This window comes from Schistocerca serialis, chromosome 2 (assembly GCF_023864345.2).
Source record: "Schistocerca serialis cubense isolate TAMUIC-IGC-003099 chromosome 2, iqSchSeri2.2, whole genome shotgun sequence".
NCBI classification, from domain to species: Eukaryota; Metazoa; Arthropoda; class Insecta; order Orthoptera; family Acrididae; genus Schistocerca; species Schistocerca serialis.
The window spans coordinates 5464052-5480677 of record NC_064639.1 but is presented as its reverse complement, the minus strand read 5'-3'; positions in this window follow the sequence as shown (position 1 = coordinate 5480677).

Sequence of the window (16626 nt, the reverse complement as noted above, 5' to 3'; positions counted from 1 at the left end):
TTAAGTACAAGAAGACTGACTCTTCTTACTGATTATGATTTGAGCCATTCCTGTGACACTTAAATTCCGAGGATTCACTTCAGGTTTACTGTATCCCTTGGACCTTCTTATTGACGATGAAACACAAAAATTGCATCGGAATTAAATACAAAAGGCACAATGCAGAATTAAGTACAAGAAGACTGAATCTTCTTACTGTCTATGTTTTGAACCATTCCTGTGACACTAGTTATAAATTCCGATGCTACACTCCAGGTTTACTGTATCCCTTGGACCTTCTTATTGACGATGAAACTCAGAAATTTCATCGGAATTAAATACAAAAGGCACAATGCCGACTAAAGTACATGAAGACTGACTCTTCTTACAGTGTATGTTTTGAACCATTCCTGTGACACTAGTTATAGATTCCGGTGCTTCACTCCAGGTTTACTGTATCCCTTGGACCTTCTTATTGACGATGAAACACAGATATTGCATCCTAATTAAATAGAATAGGAACAATGCCGACTTAAGTACAAGAAGACTGACTCTTCTTACTGTTTATGTTTTGAACCATTCCTGTGACACTAGTTTTGGAATCCGATGCATCACTTCAGGTTTACTGTTTCCCTTGGACCTTCTTATTGACGATGAAACACAGAAATTGCATCGGAATGAAATAGAAAAGGCACAATGCCAACTAAAGTACAAGAAGACTTACTCTTCTTTCAGTCTATGATTTGAACCATTCCGGTGACACAAGTTATAGATTCCGATGCTTCACTCCAGGTTTACTGTATCCCTTGGACCTTCTTATTGACGATGAAACACAGAAATTGCATCAGAATTAAATAGAAAAGGCACAATGCCGACTTAAGTACAAGAAGACTGACGCTCCTTGCTGACTATGTTTTGAACCATTCCTGTGACACTAGTTATAGATTCCGATGCTTCACTTCAGGTTTACTATATCCCTTAAACCTTCTTATTGACGATGAAACACAGAAATTGCATCGGAATTAAATAGAAAAGGCACAATGCCGACTTCTACATCTACATCTACATTGATACTCCGCAAGCCACCCAACGGTGTGTGGCGGAGGGCACTTTACGTGCCACTGTCATTACCTCCATTTCCTGTTCCTGTCGCGTATGGTTCGCGGGAAGAACGACTGTCTGAAAGCCTCCGTGCGCGCTCTAATCCCTCTAATTTTACACTCGTGATCTCCTCGGGAGGTATAAGTAGGTGGAAGCAATATATTCGATACCTCATCCAGAAACGCACCCTCTCGAAACCTGGCGAGCAAGCTACACCGCGATGCAGAGCGCCTCTCTTGCAGAGTCTGCCACTTGAGTTTATTAAACATCTCCGTAACGCTATCACGGTTACCAAATAACCCGGTGACAAAACGCGCTGCTCTTCTTTGGATCTTCTCTATCTCCTCCGTCAACCCGACCTGGTACGGATCCCACACTGATGAGCAATACTCAAGTATAGGTCGAACGAGTGTTTTGTAAGCCACCTCCTTTGTTGATGGACTACATTTTCTAAGCACTCTCCCAATGAATCTCAACCTGGTACCCGCCTTACCAACAATTAATTTTATATGATCATTCCACTTCAAATCGTTCCGTACGCACACTCCCAGATATTTTACAGAAGTAACTGCTACCAATGTTTGTCCCGCTATCATATAATCATACAATAAAGGATCCTTCTTTCTATGTATTCGCAATACATTACATTTGTCTATGTTAAGGGTCAGTTGCCACTCCTTGCACCAAGTGCCTATCCGCTGCAGATCTTCCTGTATTTCGCTACGATTTTCTAATGCAGCAACTTCTCTGTATACTACAGCATCATCCGCGAAAAGCCGCATGGAACTTCCGACACTATCTACTAGGTCATTTATATATATTGTGAAAAGCAATGGTCCCATAAAACTCCCCTGTGGCACGCCAGAGGTTACTTTAACGTCTGTAGACGTCTCTCCATTGATAACAACATGCTGTGTTCTGTTTGCAAAAAACACTTCAATCCAGCCACACAGCTGGTCTGATATTCCGTAGGCTCTTACTTTGTTTATCAGGCGACAGTGCGGAACTGTATCGAACACCTTCCGGAAGTCAAGAAAAACAGCATCTACCAGGGAGCCTGTATCTAATATTTTCTGGGTCTCATGAACAAATAAGGCGAGTTGGGTCTCACACGATCGCTGTTTCCGGAATCCATGTTGATTCCTACATAGTAGATTCTGGGTTTCCAGAAATGACATGATACGCGAGCAAAAAACATGTTCTAAAATTCTACAAGAGATCGACGTAAGAGATATAGGTCTATAGTTTTGCGCATCTGCTCGACTTAAGTACAAGAAGGCTGACTCTTCTTACTGTCTATGTTTTGAACCATTCCTGTGACTCTAGTTATAGATTCCGAAGCTTCACTTCAGGTTTACTGTATCCCTCTGACCTTCTTATTGACGATGAAACACAGAAATTGCATCGGAATTAAACACAAAAGGCACAATGCCGACTTAAGTACAAGAAGACTGACTCTTCTTACGTTCTATGTTTTGAACCAATCCTATGACACTAGTTATAGATTCCGATGCTTCAATTCAGGTCTACTGTATCCCTTGGACCTTCTTATTGACCATGAAACACAGAAATTACATCGGAATTAAATACAAAATGCACAATGCCGACTTAAGTACAAGAAGACTGACTCTTCCTACTGTCTATGTTTAAAACCATTCCTGTGACACAAGTTATAGATTCCGATGCTTCACTCCAGGTTTACTGTATCCCTTGGACTTTCTTATTGACGATGAAACACAGAAATTGCATCTGAATTAAACACAAAAGGCACAATGCCGACTTAAGTACAAGACGACTGACTTTTCTTACTGTCTATGTTTTGAACCGTTCCTGTGACACTAGTTGTAGATTCCGATGCTTCACTTCAGGTTTACTGTATCATTTGGACCTTCTTATTGACGATGAAACACAGAAATTGCGTCGGAGTTAAATACAAAAGGCACACTGCCGACTTAAGTACAAGAAGACTGACTCTTCTTACTGACTATGCTTTGAACCATTCCTGTGACACTAGTTATAGATCCCGATGCTTCACTTCAGGTTTACTGTATCCCTCTGACCTTCTTATTGACGAGGAAACACAGAAATTGCATCGGAATTAAATAGATACGCCACAGTGCCTACTTAAGTACGAGAAGACTGACTCTTCTTACAGGCTATGTTTTGAACCATTCCTGTGACACTAGTTATAGATTCCGATGCTTGACTTCGGTTCTACTGTATCCCTTGGACCTTCTTATTCACGATGAAACACAGAAATTGCATCGGAATTAAATACAAAAGGCAAAATGCCGACTTAAGTACAAGAAGACTGAGCCTTCTTACAGTCTATGTTTTGAACCATTCCTGTGACACTAGTTATAGATTCCGATGCTTAACTTCAGTTTTACTGTATCCCTTGGACCTTCTAATTGCCGATGAAACACAGAAATTAGATCGTAATTAAATAGAAAACGCACAATTCCGACTTAAGTACATGAAGACTGATTCTTCTTACTGCCTATGTTTTGAACCATTCCTGTGACACTAGTTATAGCTTCCGATGCTTCACTTCAAGTTTACTGTATCCCTTGGACCCTCTTATTGACGACGAAACACAGAAATTGCATCGGATTTAAATACAAAATGCACAATACCGACTTAAGTACAAGAAGACTGACTCTTCTTACTGTCTATGTTTTGAACCATTCCTGTGACACTAGTTATAGATTCCGATGGTTCACTTCAGGTTTACTGTATCCCTCTGCCCTTCTTATTGACGATGAAACACAGAAATTGCATCGGAATTAAATACAAAAGGCACAATGTCGACTTCAGTACAAGAAGACTGATTTTTTTTACTGACTATGTTTTGAACCATTCCTGTGACACTAGTTATAGATTCGGATGCTTCACTTCAGGTTTACTGTATCCCTCTGACCTTTTTATTGACGATAAACACAGAAATTGCATCGGAATAAAATAGAAAAGGCACAATGCCGACTTAAGTACAAGAAGACTGACCATTCTTTCAGTCTATGTTTTGAACCATTCCTGTGACACTAGTTATAGATTCCGATGCTTAACTTCAGGTTTACTGTATCCCTTGGACCTTCTTATTGTCGATGAAACACAGAAATTGCATCGGAATTATATACAATAGGAACAATGTCGACTTAAGTACAAGTAGACTGACTCTTCCCACTGTCTATGCTTTGAACCATTCCTGTGACACTAGTTTTAGATTCCGATGCTTAACTTCAGGATTACTGTATCCCTTGGACCTTCTTATTGACGATGAAACACAGAAATTGCATCGGATTTAAATACAAAAGACACAATGCCGACTTAAGTACAAGAAGACTGACTCTTCTTACTGATTATGATTTGAGCCATTCCTGTGACACTTAAATTCGGAGGATTCACTTCAGGTTTACTGTATCCCTTGGACCTTCTTATTGACGATGAAACACAAAAATTGCATCGGAATTAAATACAAAAGGCACAATGCAGAATTAAGTACAAGAAGACTGAATCTTCTTACTGTCTATGTTTTGAACCATTCCTGTGACACTAGTTATAAATTCCGATGCTACACTCCAGGTTTACTGTATCCCTTGGACCTTCTTATTGACGATGAAACTCAGAAATTTCATCGGAATTAAATACAAAAGGCACAATGCCGACTAAAGTACATGAAGACTGACTCTTCTTACAGTGTATGTTTTGAACCATTCCTGTGACACTAGTTATAGATTCCGGTGCTTCACTCCAGGTTTACTGTATCCCTTGGACCTTCTTATTGACGATGAAACACAGATATTGCATCCTAATTAAATAGAATAGGAACAATGCCGACTTAAGTACAAGAAGACTGACTCTTCTTACTGTTTATGTTTTGAACCATTCCTGTGACACTAGTTTTGGAATCCGATGCATCACTTCAGGTTTACTGTTTCCCTTGGACCTTCTTATTGACGATGAAACACAGAAATTGCATCGGAATGAAATAGAAAAGGCACAATGCCAACTAATGTACAAGAAGACTTACTCTTCTTTCAGTCTATGATTTGAACCATTCCGGTGACACAAGTTATAGATTCCGATGCTTCACTCCAGGTTTACTGTATCCCTTGGACCTTCTTATTGACGATGAAACACAGAAATTGCATCAGAATTAAATAGAAAAGGCACAATGCCGACTTAAGTACAAGAAGACTGACGCTCCTTGCTGACTATGTTTTGAACCATTCCTGTGACACTAGTTATAGATTCCGATGCTTCACTTCAGGTTTACTATATCCCTTAAACCTTCTTATTGACGATGAAACACAGAAATTGCATCGGAATTAAATAGAAAAGGCACAATGCCGACTTCTACATCTACATCTACATTGATACTCCGCAAGCCACCCAACGGTGTGTGGCGGAGGGCACTTTACGTGCCACTGTCATTACCTCCATTTCCTGTTCCTGTCGCGTATGGTTCGCGGGAAGAACGACTGTCTGAAAGCCTCCGTGCGCGCTCTAATCCCTCTAATTTTACACTCGTGATCTCCTCGGGAGGTATAAGTAGGTGGAAGCAATATATTCGATACCTCATCCAGAAACGCACCCTCTCGAAACCTGGCGAGCAAGCTACACCGCGATGCAGAGCGCCTCTCTTGCAGAGTCTGCCACTTGAGTTTATTAAACATCTCCGTAACGCTATCACGGTTACCAAATAACCCGGTGACAAAACGCGCTGCTCTTCTTTGGATCTTCTCTATCTCCTCCGTCAACCCGACCTGGTACGGATCCCACACTGATGAGCAATACTCAAGTATAGGTCGAACGAGTGTTTTGTAAGCCACCTCCTTTGTTGATGGACTACATTTTCTAAGCACTCTCCCAATGAATCTCAACCTGGTACCCGCCTTACCAACAATTAATTTTATATGATCATTCCACTTCAAATCGTTCCGTACGCACACTCCCAGATATTTTACAGAAGTAACTGCTACCAATGTTTGTCCCGCTATCATATAATCATACAATAAAGGATCCTTCTTTCTATGTATTAGCAATACATTACATTTGTCTATGTTAAGGGTCAGTTGCCACTCCCTGCACCAAGTGCCTATCCGCTGCAGATCTTCCTGTATTTCGCTACGATTTTCTAATGCAGCAACTTCTCTGTATACTACAGCATCATCCGCGAAAAGCCGCATGGAACTTCCGACACTATCTACTAGGTCATTTATATATATTGTGAAAAGCAATGGTCCCATAACACTCCCCTGTGGCACGCCAGAGGTTACTTTAACGTCTGTAGACGTCTCTCCATCGATAACAACATGCTGTGTTCTGTTTGCTAAAAACACTTCAATCCAGCCACACAGCTGGTCTGATATTCCGTAGGCTCTTACTTTGTTTATCAGGCGACAGTGCGGAACTGTATCGAACGCCTTCCGGAAGTTAAGAAAAATAGCATCTACCTGGGAGCCTGTATCTAATATTTTCTGGGTCTCATGAACAAATAAGGCGAGTTGGGTCTCACACGATCGCTGTTTCCGGAATCCATGTTGATTCCTACATAGTAGATTCTGGGTTTCCAGAAATGACATGATACGCGAGCAAAAAACATTTTCTAAAATTCTACAAGAGATCGACGTAAGAGATATAGGTCTATAGTTTTGCGCATCTGCTCGACTTAAGTACAAGAAGGCTGACTCTTCTTACTGTCTATGTTTTGAACCATTCCTGTGACTCTAGTTATAGATTCCGAAGCTTCACTTCAGGTTTACTGTATCCCTCTGACCTTCTTATTGACGATGAAACACAGAAATTGCATCGGAATTAAACACAAAAGGCACAATGCCGACTTAAGTACAAGAAGACTGACTCTTCTTACGTTCTATGTTTTGAACCAATCCTATGACACTAGTTATAGATTCCGATGCTTCAATTCAGGTCTACTGTATCCCTTGGACCTTCTTATTGACCATGAAACACAGAAATTACATCGGAATTAAATACAAAATGCACAATGCCGACTTAAGTACAAGAAGACTGACTCTTCCTACTGTCTATGTTTAAAACCATTCCTGTGACACAAGTTATAGATTCCGATGCTTCACTCCAGGTTTACTGTATCCCTTGAACTTTCTTATTGACGATGAAACACAGAAATTGCATCTGAATTAAACACAAAAGGCACAATGCCGACTTAAGTACAAGACGACTGACTTTTCTTACTGTCTATGTTTTGAACCGTTCCTGTGACACTAGTTGTAGATTCCGACGCTTCACTTCAGCTTTACTGTATCATTTGGACCTTCTTATTGACGATGAAACACAGAAATTGCATCGGAGTTAAATACAAAAGGCACAATGCCGACTTAAGTAAAAGAAGACTGACTCTTCTTACTGACTATGCTTTGAACCATTCCTGTGACACTAGTTATAGATTCCGATGCTTCACTTCAGGTTTACTGTATCCCTCTGACCTTCTTATTGACGAGGAAACACAGAAATTGCATCGGAATTAAATAGATACGCCACAGTGCCTACTTAAGTACGAGAAGACTGACTCTTCTTACTGGCTATGTTTTGAACCATTCCTGTGACACTAGTTATAGATTCCGATGCTTGACTTCGGTTCTACTGTATCCCTTGGACCTTCTTATTGACGATGAAACACAGAAATTGCATCGGAATTAAATACAAAAGGCAAAATGCCGACTTAAGTACAAGAAGACTGAGCCTTCTTACAGTCTATGTTTTGAACCATTCCTGTGACACTAGTTATAGATTCCGATGCTTAACTTCAGTTTTACTGTATCCCTTGGACCTTCTAATTGACGATGAAACACAGAAATTAGATCGTAATTATATAGAAAATGCATAATTCCAACTTAAGTACATGAAGACTGATTCTTCTTACTGTCTATGATTTGAACCATTCCTGTGACACTAGTTATAGCTTCCGATGCTTCACTTCAGGTTTACTGTATCCCTTGGACCCTCTTATTGACGACGAAACACAGAAATTGCATCGGATTTAAATACAAAAGGCACAATACCGACTTAAGTACAAGAATACTGACTCTTCTTACTGTCTATGTTTTGAACCATTCCTGTGACACTAGTTATAGATTCCGATGCTTCACTTCAGGTTTACTGTATCCCTTGGACCTTCTTATTGACGATGAAACACAGAAATTGCATCGGAATTAAATACAAAAGGCACAATGCCGACTTAAGTACAGGAAGACTGACCCTTCCTACTGTCAATGTTTTGAACCATTCCTGTGACACTTGTTATGGATTCCGATGCTTCACTTCAGGTTTACTGTATCCCTCTGATCTTCTTATTGACGATGAAACACAGAAATTGCATCGAAAATAAATACAAAAGGCACAATGCCGACTTAAGTACAAGAAGACTGACTCTTCTTACTGTCTATGTTTTGAAGCATTCTTGTGACACTAGTTATAGCTTCCGATGCTTCACTTCAGGTTTACTGTATCCCTTGGACCCTCTAATTGACGACGAAACACAGAAATTGCATCGGATTTAAATACAAAAGGCACAATACCGACTTAAGTACAAGAAGACTGAATCTTCTTACTGACTATGTTTTGAACCATTGCTGTGACACTAGTTATAGATCCCGATGCTTCACTTCAGGTTTACTGTATCCCTCTGACCATCTTATTGACGAGGAAACACAGAAATTGCATCGGAATTAAATAGATACGCCACAGTGCCTACTTAAGTACGAGAAGACCGACTCATCTTACTGGCTATGTTTTGAACTATTCCTGTGACACTAGTTATAGATTCCGATGCCTGACTTCGGTTTTCCTGTATCCCTTGGACCTTCTTATTGACGATGAAACACAGAAATTGCATCGGAATTAAATACAAAAGGCACAATGCCTACTTAAGTACAAGAAGACTGACACTTCTTTCAGTCTATGTTTTGAACCATTCCTGTGACACTAGTTATAGATTCCGATGCTTAACTTCAGCTTTACTGTATCCCTTGGACCTTCTTATTGTCGATGAAACACAGAAATTGCATGGGAATTAAATACAAAAGGCACAATGCCGACCTAAATACAAGAAGACTGACCCTTCCTACTGTCAATGCTTTGAACCATTCCTGTGACACTTGTTATAGATTCCGATGCTTCACTTCAGGTTTACTGTATCCCTCTGATATTCTTATTGACGATGAAACACAGAAATTGCATCGAAAATAAATACAAAAGGCACAATGCCGACTTAAGAACAAGAAGACTGACTCTTCTTACTGTCTATGTTTTGAACCATTCCTGTGACACTAGTTATAGATTCCGATGCTTCACTCCAGGTTTACTGTATGCCTTGGACCTACTTATTGACGATGAAACACAGAAATTGCATCGGAATTAAACACAAAAGGCAGAATGAAGACTTAAGTACAAAAAAAAAGACTCTTCTTAATGACTATGTTTGAACCATTCCTGTGGCACTAGTTATAGATTCCGATGCTTAACTTCAGGTTTACTGTATCCCTTGGACCTACTTATTGACGATGAAACACAGAAATTGCATCACAATTAAACACAAAACGCACAATGCCGACTTAAGTACAAAATGACAGACTCTTCATACTGACTATGTTTTGAACTATTCCAGTGAGACTAGTTATAGATTCCGATGCTTCACTTCAGGTTTACTGTATCCCTGTGACCCTCTTATTGGCGATGAAACACAGAAATTGCATCGGAATTAAATAGAAATTTCACAATGGCGACTTAAGTACAAGAAGACTGACTCTTCTTACTGTCTATGTTTTGAACCATTCCTGTGACACTAGTTATAGATTCCGATGCTTCACTTCAGGTTTACTGTATCCCTTGGACCTTCTTATTGGCGATGAAACACAGAAATTGCATAGGAATTAAATAGAAAAGGCACAATGCCGACTTAAGAACAAGACGACTGACTTTTCTTACTGTCTATGTTTTGAACCATTCCTGTGACACTAGTTATAGATTCCGATACTTCACTTCCGGTTTACTGTTTCCCTTGGACCTTCTCATTGACGATGAAACACAGAATTTGCATCGGATTTAAATACAAAAGGCACAATACTCTGACCATCTTATGTACGATGAAACACAGAAATTGCATCGGAATTAAATACAAAAGGCACAATGCCGACTTATGAACATGTAGATTGACTTTTCCTACTGTCTATGATTTGAACCATTCCTGTGACACTAGTCATAGAATCCGATGTTTCATTTCAGGTTTACTGTATCCCTCTGACCTTCTAAGTGACGATGAAACAAAGAAATTGCATCGGAATTAAATACAAATAGCGCAATGCCGAATAAAATACAAGAAGACTGACTCTTCTTCTTGTCTACGCTTTGAACCATTCCTGTGACACTAGTTATAGAATCCGATACTTCACTCCAGGTTTACTGTATCCCTTGGACCTTCTTATTGACGATGAAACACAGAAATTGCATCGGATTTAAATTCAAAAGGCACAATGCCGACTTAAGTACAGGAAGACTGAGTCTTCTTACTGTCTATGCTTTGAACCATCCCTGTGACAGTAGTTATAGATTCCGATGCTTCACTCCAGGTTTACTGTGTCCCTTGGACCTACTTATTGACGATGAAACACAGAAATTGCATCGGAATTAAATACAATAGGAACAATGTCGACTTAAGTACAAGTAGACTGACTCTTCCTACTGTCTATGTTTTGAACCATTCCTGTGACACTAGTTTTAATTCCGATGCTTAACTTCAGGATTACTGTATCCCTTGGACCTTCTTATTGACGATGAAACACAGAAAGTGCATCGGAAATTAATACAAAAGGCACAATGCCGACTTAAGTATAAGAAGACTGACTCTTCTTACAGTCTATGTTTTGAACCATCCCTGTGACACTAGTTATAGATTCCGATGCTTCACTCCAGGTTAACTGTATCCCTTGGTCCTTCTTATTGACGATGAAACACAGAAATTGCATCGGATTTAAATACAAAAGGCACAATGCCGACATAAGTACAAGAAGACTGACTCATCTTACTGATTATGATTTGAGCCATTCCTGTGACACTTAAATTCCGATGATTCACTTCAGGTTTACTGCATCCCTTGGACTTTCTTATTGACGATGAAATACAAAAATTGCATCGGAATTAAATACAAAAGGCAGAATGCAGAATTAAGTACAAGAAGACTGACTCTTCTTTCAGTCTATGTTTTAACCATTCCTGTGACACTAGTTATAGATTCCGATGCTTAACTCCAGGTTTACTGTATCCCTTGGACCTTCTTATTGACGATGAAAAACAGAAATTACATCGGAATTAAATACAAAAGGAACAATGCCGACTTAAGTACAAGAAGTCTGACTCTTCTTACTGACTATGACTTGAACGGTTCCTGTGATACTAGTAATCCATTCCGATGCTTCACTTCAGGTTTACTGTATCCCTCTGATCTTCTTATTAACGATAAACACAGATATTGCATCGGAATAAAATAGAAAAGGCACAATGCCGACTTAAGTACAAGTCGACTGACTTTTCTTACTGTCTAAGTTTTGAACCATTCCTGTGACACTAGTTGTCGATTCCGATGCTTCACTTCAGGTTTACTGTATCATTTGGACCTTCTTATTGACGATGAAACACAGAAATTGCATCGGAGTTAAATACGAAAGGCACAATGCCGACTTAAGTACAAGAAGACTGACTCTTCTTACTGACTATGTTTTGAACCATTCTTGTGACACTAGTTATAGATCCCGATGCTTCACTTCAGGTTTACTGTATCCCTCTGACCTTCTTAGTGACGAGGAAACACAAAAAAGTGCATCGGAATTAAACAGATACGCCACAGTGCCTACTTAAGTACGAGAAGACTGACTCTACTTACTGGCTATGTTTTGTAACATTCCTGTGACACTAGTTATAGATTCCGATGCATGACTTCGGTTTTACTGTATCCCTTGGACCTTCTTATTGACGATGAAACACAGAAATTGCATCGGAATTAAATACATAAGGCACAATGCCCACTTAAGTACAAGAAGACTGACTCTTTTTACTGACTATGTTTTGAACCATTCCTGTGACACTAGTTATAGATTGCAACGCTTCACTTCCTGTTTACTGTATCCCTCTGACCATCTTATTGACGATGAAACACAGAAATTGCATCGGAATTTAATAGAAATGTTACAATGCCGACTTAAGTACAAGTAGACTGACTCTTCTTACTGTCTATGTTTTGAACCATTCCTGTAACACTAGTTATAGATTCCGATGCTTCACTTCAGGTTTACTGTATCCCTTGGACCTTTTAATTGACGATGAAACACAGTAATTGCATCGGAAATAAATAGAAAAGGCACAATGCCGACTTAAATACAAGACGACTGACTTTTCTTACTGTCTATGTTTTGAACCGATCCTGTGACACTAGTTATAGATTCCGATGCTTCACTCCAGGTTTACTGTGTCCCTTAGACCTACTTATTGACGATGAAACACAAAAATTGCGTCGGAATTAAATACAATAGGAACAATGTCGACTTCAGTACAAGTAGACTGACTCTTCCTACTGTCTATGCTTTTAACCATTCCTGTGACATTAGTTTTAGATTCCGATGCTTAACTTCAGGATTACTTTATCCCTTGGACCGTCTTATTGACGATGAAACACAGAAATTGCATCGGAATTAAATACAAAAGGCACAATGCCGACTTAAGTACAAGAAGACAGACTCATCTTACTGTCTATGGTTTGAACCATCCCTGTGACACAAGTTATAGATTCCGATGCTTCACTCAAGGTTAACTGTATCCCTTGGTCCTTCTTATTGACGATGAAACACAGAAATTGTATCGGATTTAAATACAAAAGGCACAATGCCGTCTTAAGAACGAGAAGACTGACTCTTCTTACTGATTATGATTTGAGTCATTCCTGTGACACCTAAATTCCGATGATTCACTTCAGGTTTAATGTATCCCTTGGACCTTCTTATTAACGATGAAACACAGAAATTGCATCGGAATTAAATACAAAAGGCACATTACCGACTTAAGTACAAGAAAACTGACTCTTCTTACTGACTATGTTTCGGACCATTCCTGTGACACTAGTCATAGAATCTGATGCTTAACTTCAGGATTAATGTATCCCTCTGACCTTCTTATTGACGATGAAACACAGAAATTGCATCGGAATTATATACAAAAGGCACAATGCCGACTTAAGTACAAGAAGACTGACTCTCCTTACTGACTATGTTTTGAACCATTCCTGTGACACTAGTCATAGATTCCGATGCTTAACTTCAGGACTACTGTATCCCTTGGACCTTCTTATTGACGATGAAACACAGAAATTGCATCGGAATTAAATACAAAAGGCACAATGCCGACTTAAGTACAAGAAGACTCACTCTTCTTACTGACTATGTTTTGAACCATTCTTGTGACACTAGCTATAGATTCCGATGCTTCACTTCAGGTTTACTGTATCCCTTAAACCGTCTTATTGACGATGAAACCCAGAAATTGCATCGGAATTAAATAGAAAAGGCACAATGCCGACTTAAGTACATGAAGACTGACTCTAATTACTGTCTATGATTTGAACCATTCCTGTGACACTAGTTATACTTTTCGATGCTTCACTTCAGGTTTACTGAATCCCTTGGACCTTCTTATTGACGATGAAACACAGAAATTGCATCGGAATTAAATACAAAATCACAATACCGACTTAAGTACAAGAAGACTGACTCATCTTACTGTCTATGTTTTGAACCATTCCTGTGACACTAGTTATAGATTCCGATGCTTCACTTCAGGTTTATTGTATCCTTTGGACCTTCTTATTGTCGATGAATTTCAGAAATAGCATTGGAATAAAATACAAAAGGCACAATGCCGACTTAAGTACAAGAAGACCGACTCTTCTTACTGACTATGTTTTGAACCATTCCTGTGACAATAGCTATAGATCCCGATGCCTCACTTCAGGTTTACTGTATCCCTCTGACCTTCTTATTGACGAGGAAACACAGAAATTGCATCGGAATTAAATAGATACGCCACAGTGCCTACTTAAGTACGAGAAGACTGACTCTACTTACTGGCTATGTTTAGAGACATTCCTGTGACACTAGTTATAGATTCCGATGCTTGACTTCGGTTTTACTGTATCCCTTGGACCTTCTTATTGACGATGAAACACAGATATTGCATCGGAATTAAATACAAAAGGCACAATGCCGACTTAAGTACAAGAAGACTGACCCTTCTTACAGTCTATGTTTTGAACCATTCCTGTGACACTAGTTATAGATTCCGATGCTTAACTTCAGGTTTACTGTATCCCTTGGACCTTCTTATTGACGATGAAACACAGATATTGCATCGTAATTAAATAAAAAATGCACAATGCCGACTTAAGTACATGAAGACTGATTCTTCTTACTGTCTATGTTTTGAACCATTCCTGTGACACTAGTTATAGCTTCCGATGCATCACTTCAGGTTTACTGTATCCCTTGGACCCTCTTATTGACGATGAAACACAGAAATTGCATCGGAATTAAATACAAAAGGCACAATACCGACTTAAGTACAAGAAGACTGACTCTTCTTACTGTCTATGTTTTGAACCATTCCTGTGACACTAGCTACAGATTCCGATGCGTCACTTCAGGTTTACTGTATCCCTTGGACCTTCTTATTGACGATGAAACTTAGAATTTGCATCGGAATTAAATAAAAAAGGGACAATGCCGACTTAAGTACAAGAAGACTGACCCTTCCTACTGTCAATGTTTTGAACCATTACTTTGACACTTGTTATAGACTCCGATGCTTCACTTCAGGTTTACTGTATCCCTCTGATTTTCTTATTGACGATGAAACACAGAAATTGCATCGGATTTAAATACAAAAGGTACAATGCCGACTTAAGTACATGAAGACTGACTCTTCTTACTGTGTATGTTTTGAACCATTCCTGTGACACTAGTTATAGATTCCGATGCTTCACTTCAGGTTTACTGTATCTGTTTCTACTGACTGTGTATGCTTTGAACCATTCCTGTGACTCTAGTTATAGATTCCGATGCTGCACTTCAGGTTTACTGTAGCCCTCTGACCTTCTTATTGACGATGAAACACAGAAATTGCATCGGTATTAAATACAAAAGGTACAATGCCGACTTAAGTACATGAAGACTGACTCTTCTTACTGTGTATGTTTTGAACCATTCCTGTGACACTAGTTATAGATTCCGATGCTTCAATTCAGGTCTACTGTATCCCTTGGACCTTCTTATTGACGATGAAACACAGAAATTGCATCGGAATTAAATACAAAAGGCACAATGCCGACTTAAGTACAAGAAGACTGACTTTTCTTATTGACTTTGCTTTGAAGCATTCCTGTGACACTAGTTATAGATTCCGATGCTTCACATCAGGTTTACTGTATCCTTATGACCATCTTATGTACGATGCAACACAGAAATTGCATCGGAATTATATACAAAATGCACAATGCCGACTTATGTACATGTAGATTGACTTTTCCTACTGTCTATGATTGCTGTGACACTAGTCATAGAATCCGATGGTTCATTTCAGGTTTACTGTATCCCTCTGACCTTCTTAATGACGATGAAACACAGAAATTGCATCGGAATTAAATACAAAAAGCGCAATGCCGAATAAAGTACAAGAAGAATGACTCTCCTTCCTGTCTGCGTTTTGAACCATTCCTGTGACACTAGTTATAGACTCCGATGCTTCACGCCGGGTTTACTGTATCCCTTGGACCCTCTTATTAACGATGAAACACAGAAATTGCATCGGATTAAATACAAAAGCCACAATGCCGACTTAAGTACAGGAAGACTGACCCTTCTTACTGACTACGTTTTGAACCATCCCTGTGACAGTAGTTATAGATTCCGATGCTTCACTCGAGGTATACTCTGTCCCTTGGACCTACCTATTGACGATGAAACACAGAAATTGCATCGGAATTAAATACAATAGGAACAATGTCGACTTAAGTACAAGTAGACTGACTCTTCCTACTGTCTATGTTTTGAACCATTGCTGTGACACTAGTTTTAATTCCGATGCTTAACTTCAGGATTACTGTATCCCTTGGCCCTTCTTATTGACGATGAAACACAGAAATTGCATCGGATTTAAATACAAAAGGCACAATGCCGTCTTAAGTACAAGAAGACTGACTCTTCTAACTGATTATGATTTGAGCCATTCCTGTGACACTTAAATTCCGATGATTCACTTCAGGTTTACTGCATCCCTTGGACCTTCTTATTGACGATGAAATACAAAAATTGCATCGGAATTAAATACAAAAGGCACAACGCAGAATTAAGTACAAGAAGACTGACTCTTCTTACTGACTATGTTTTGAACCATTGCTGTGACACTAGTCATAGATTCCGATGCTTCACTTCAGGATTACTGTATCCCTTGGACCTTCTTACTGACGAT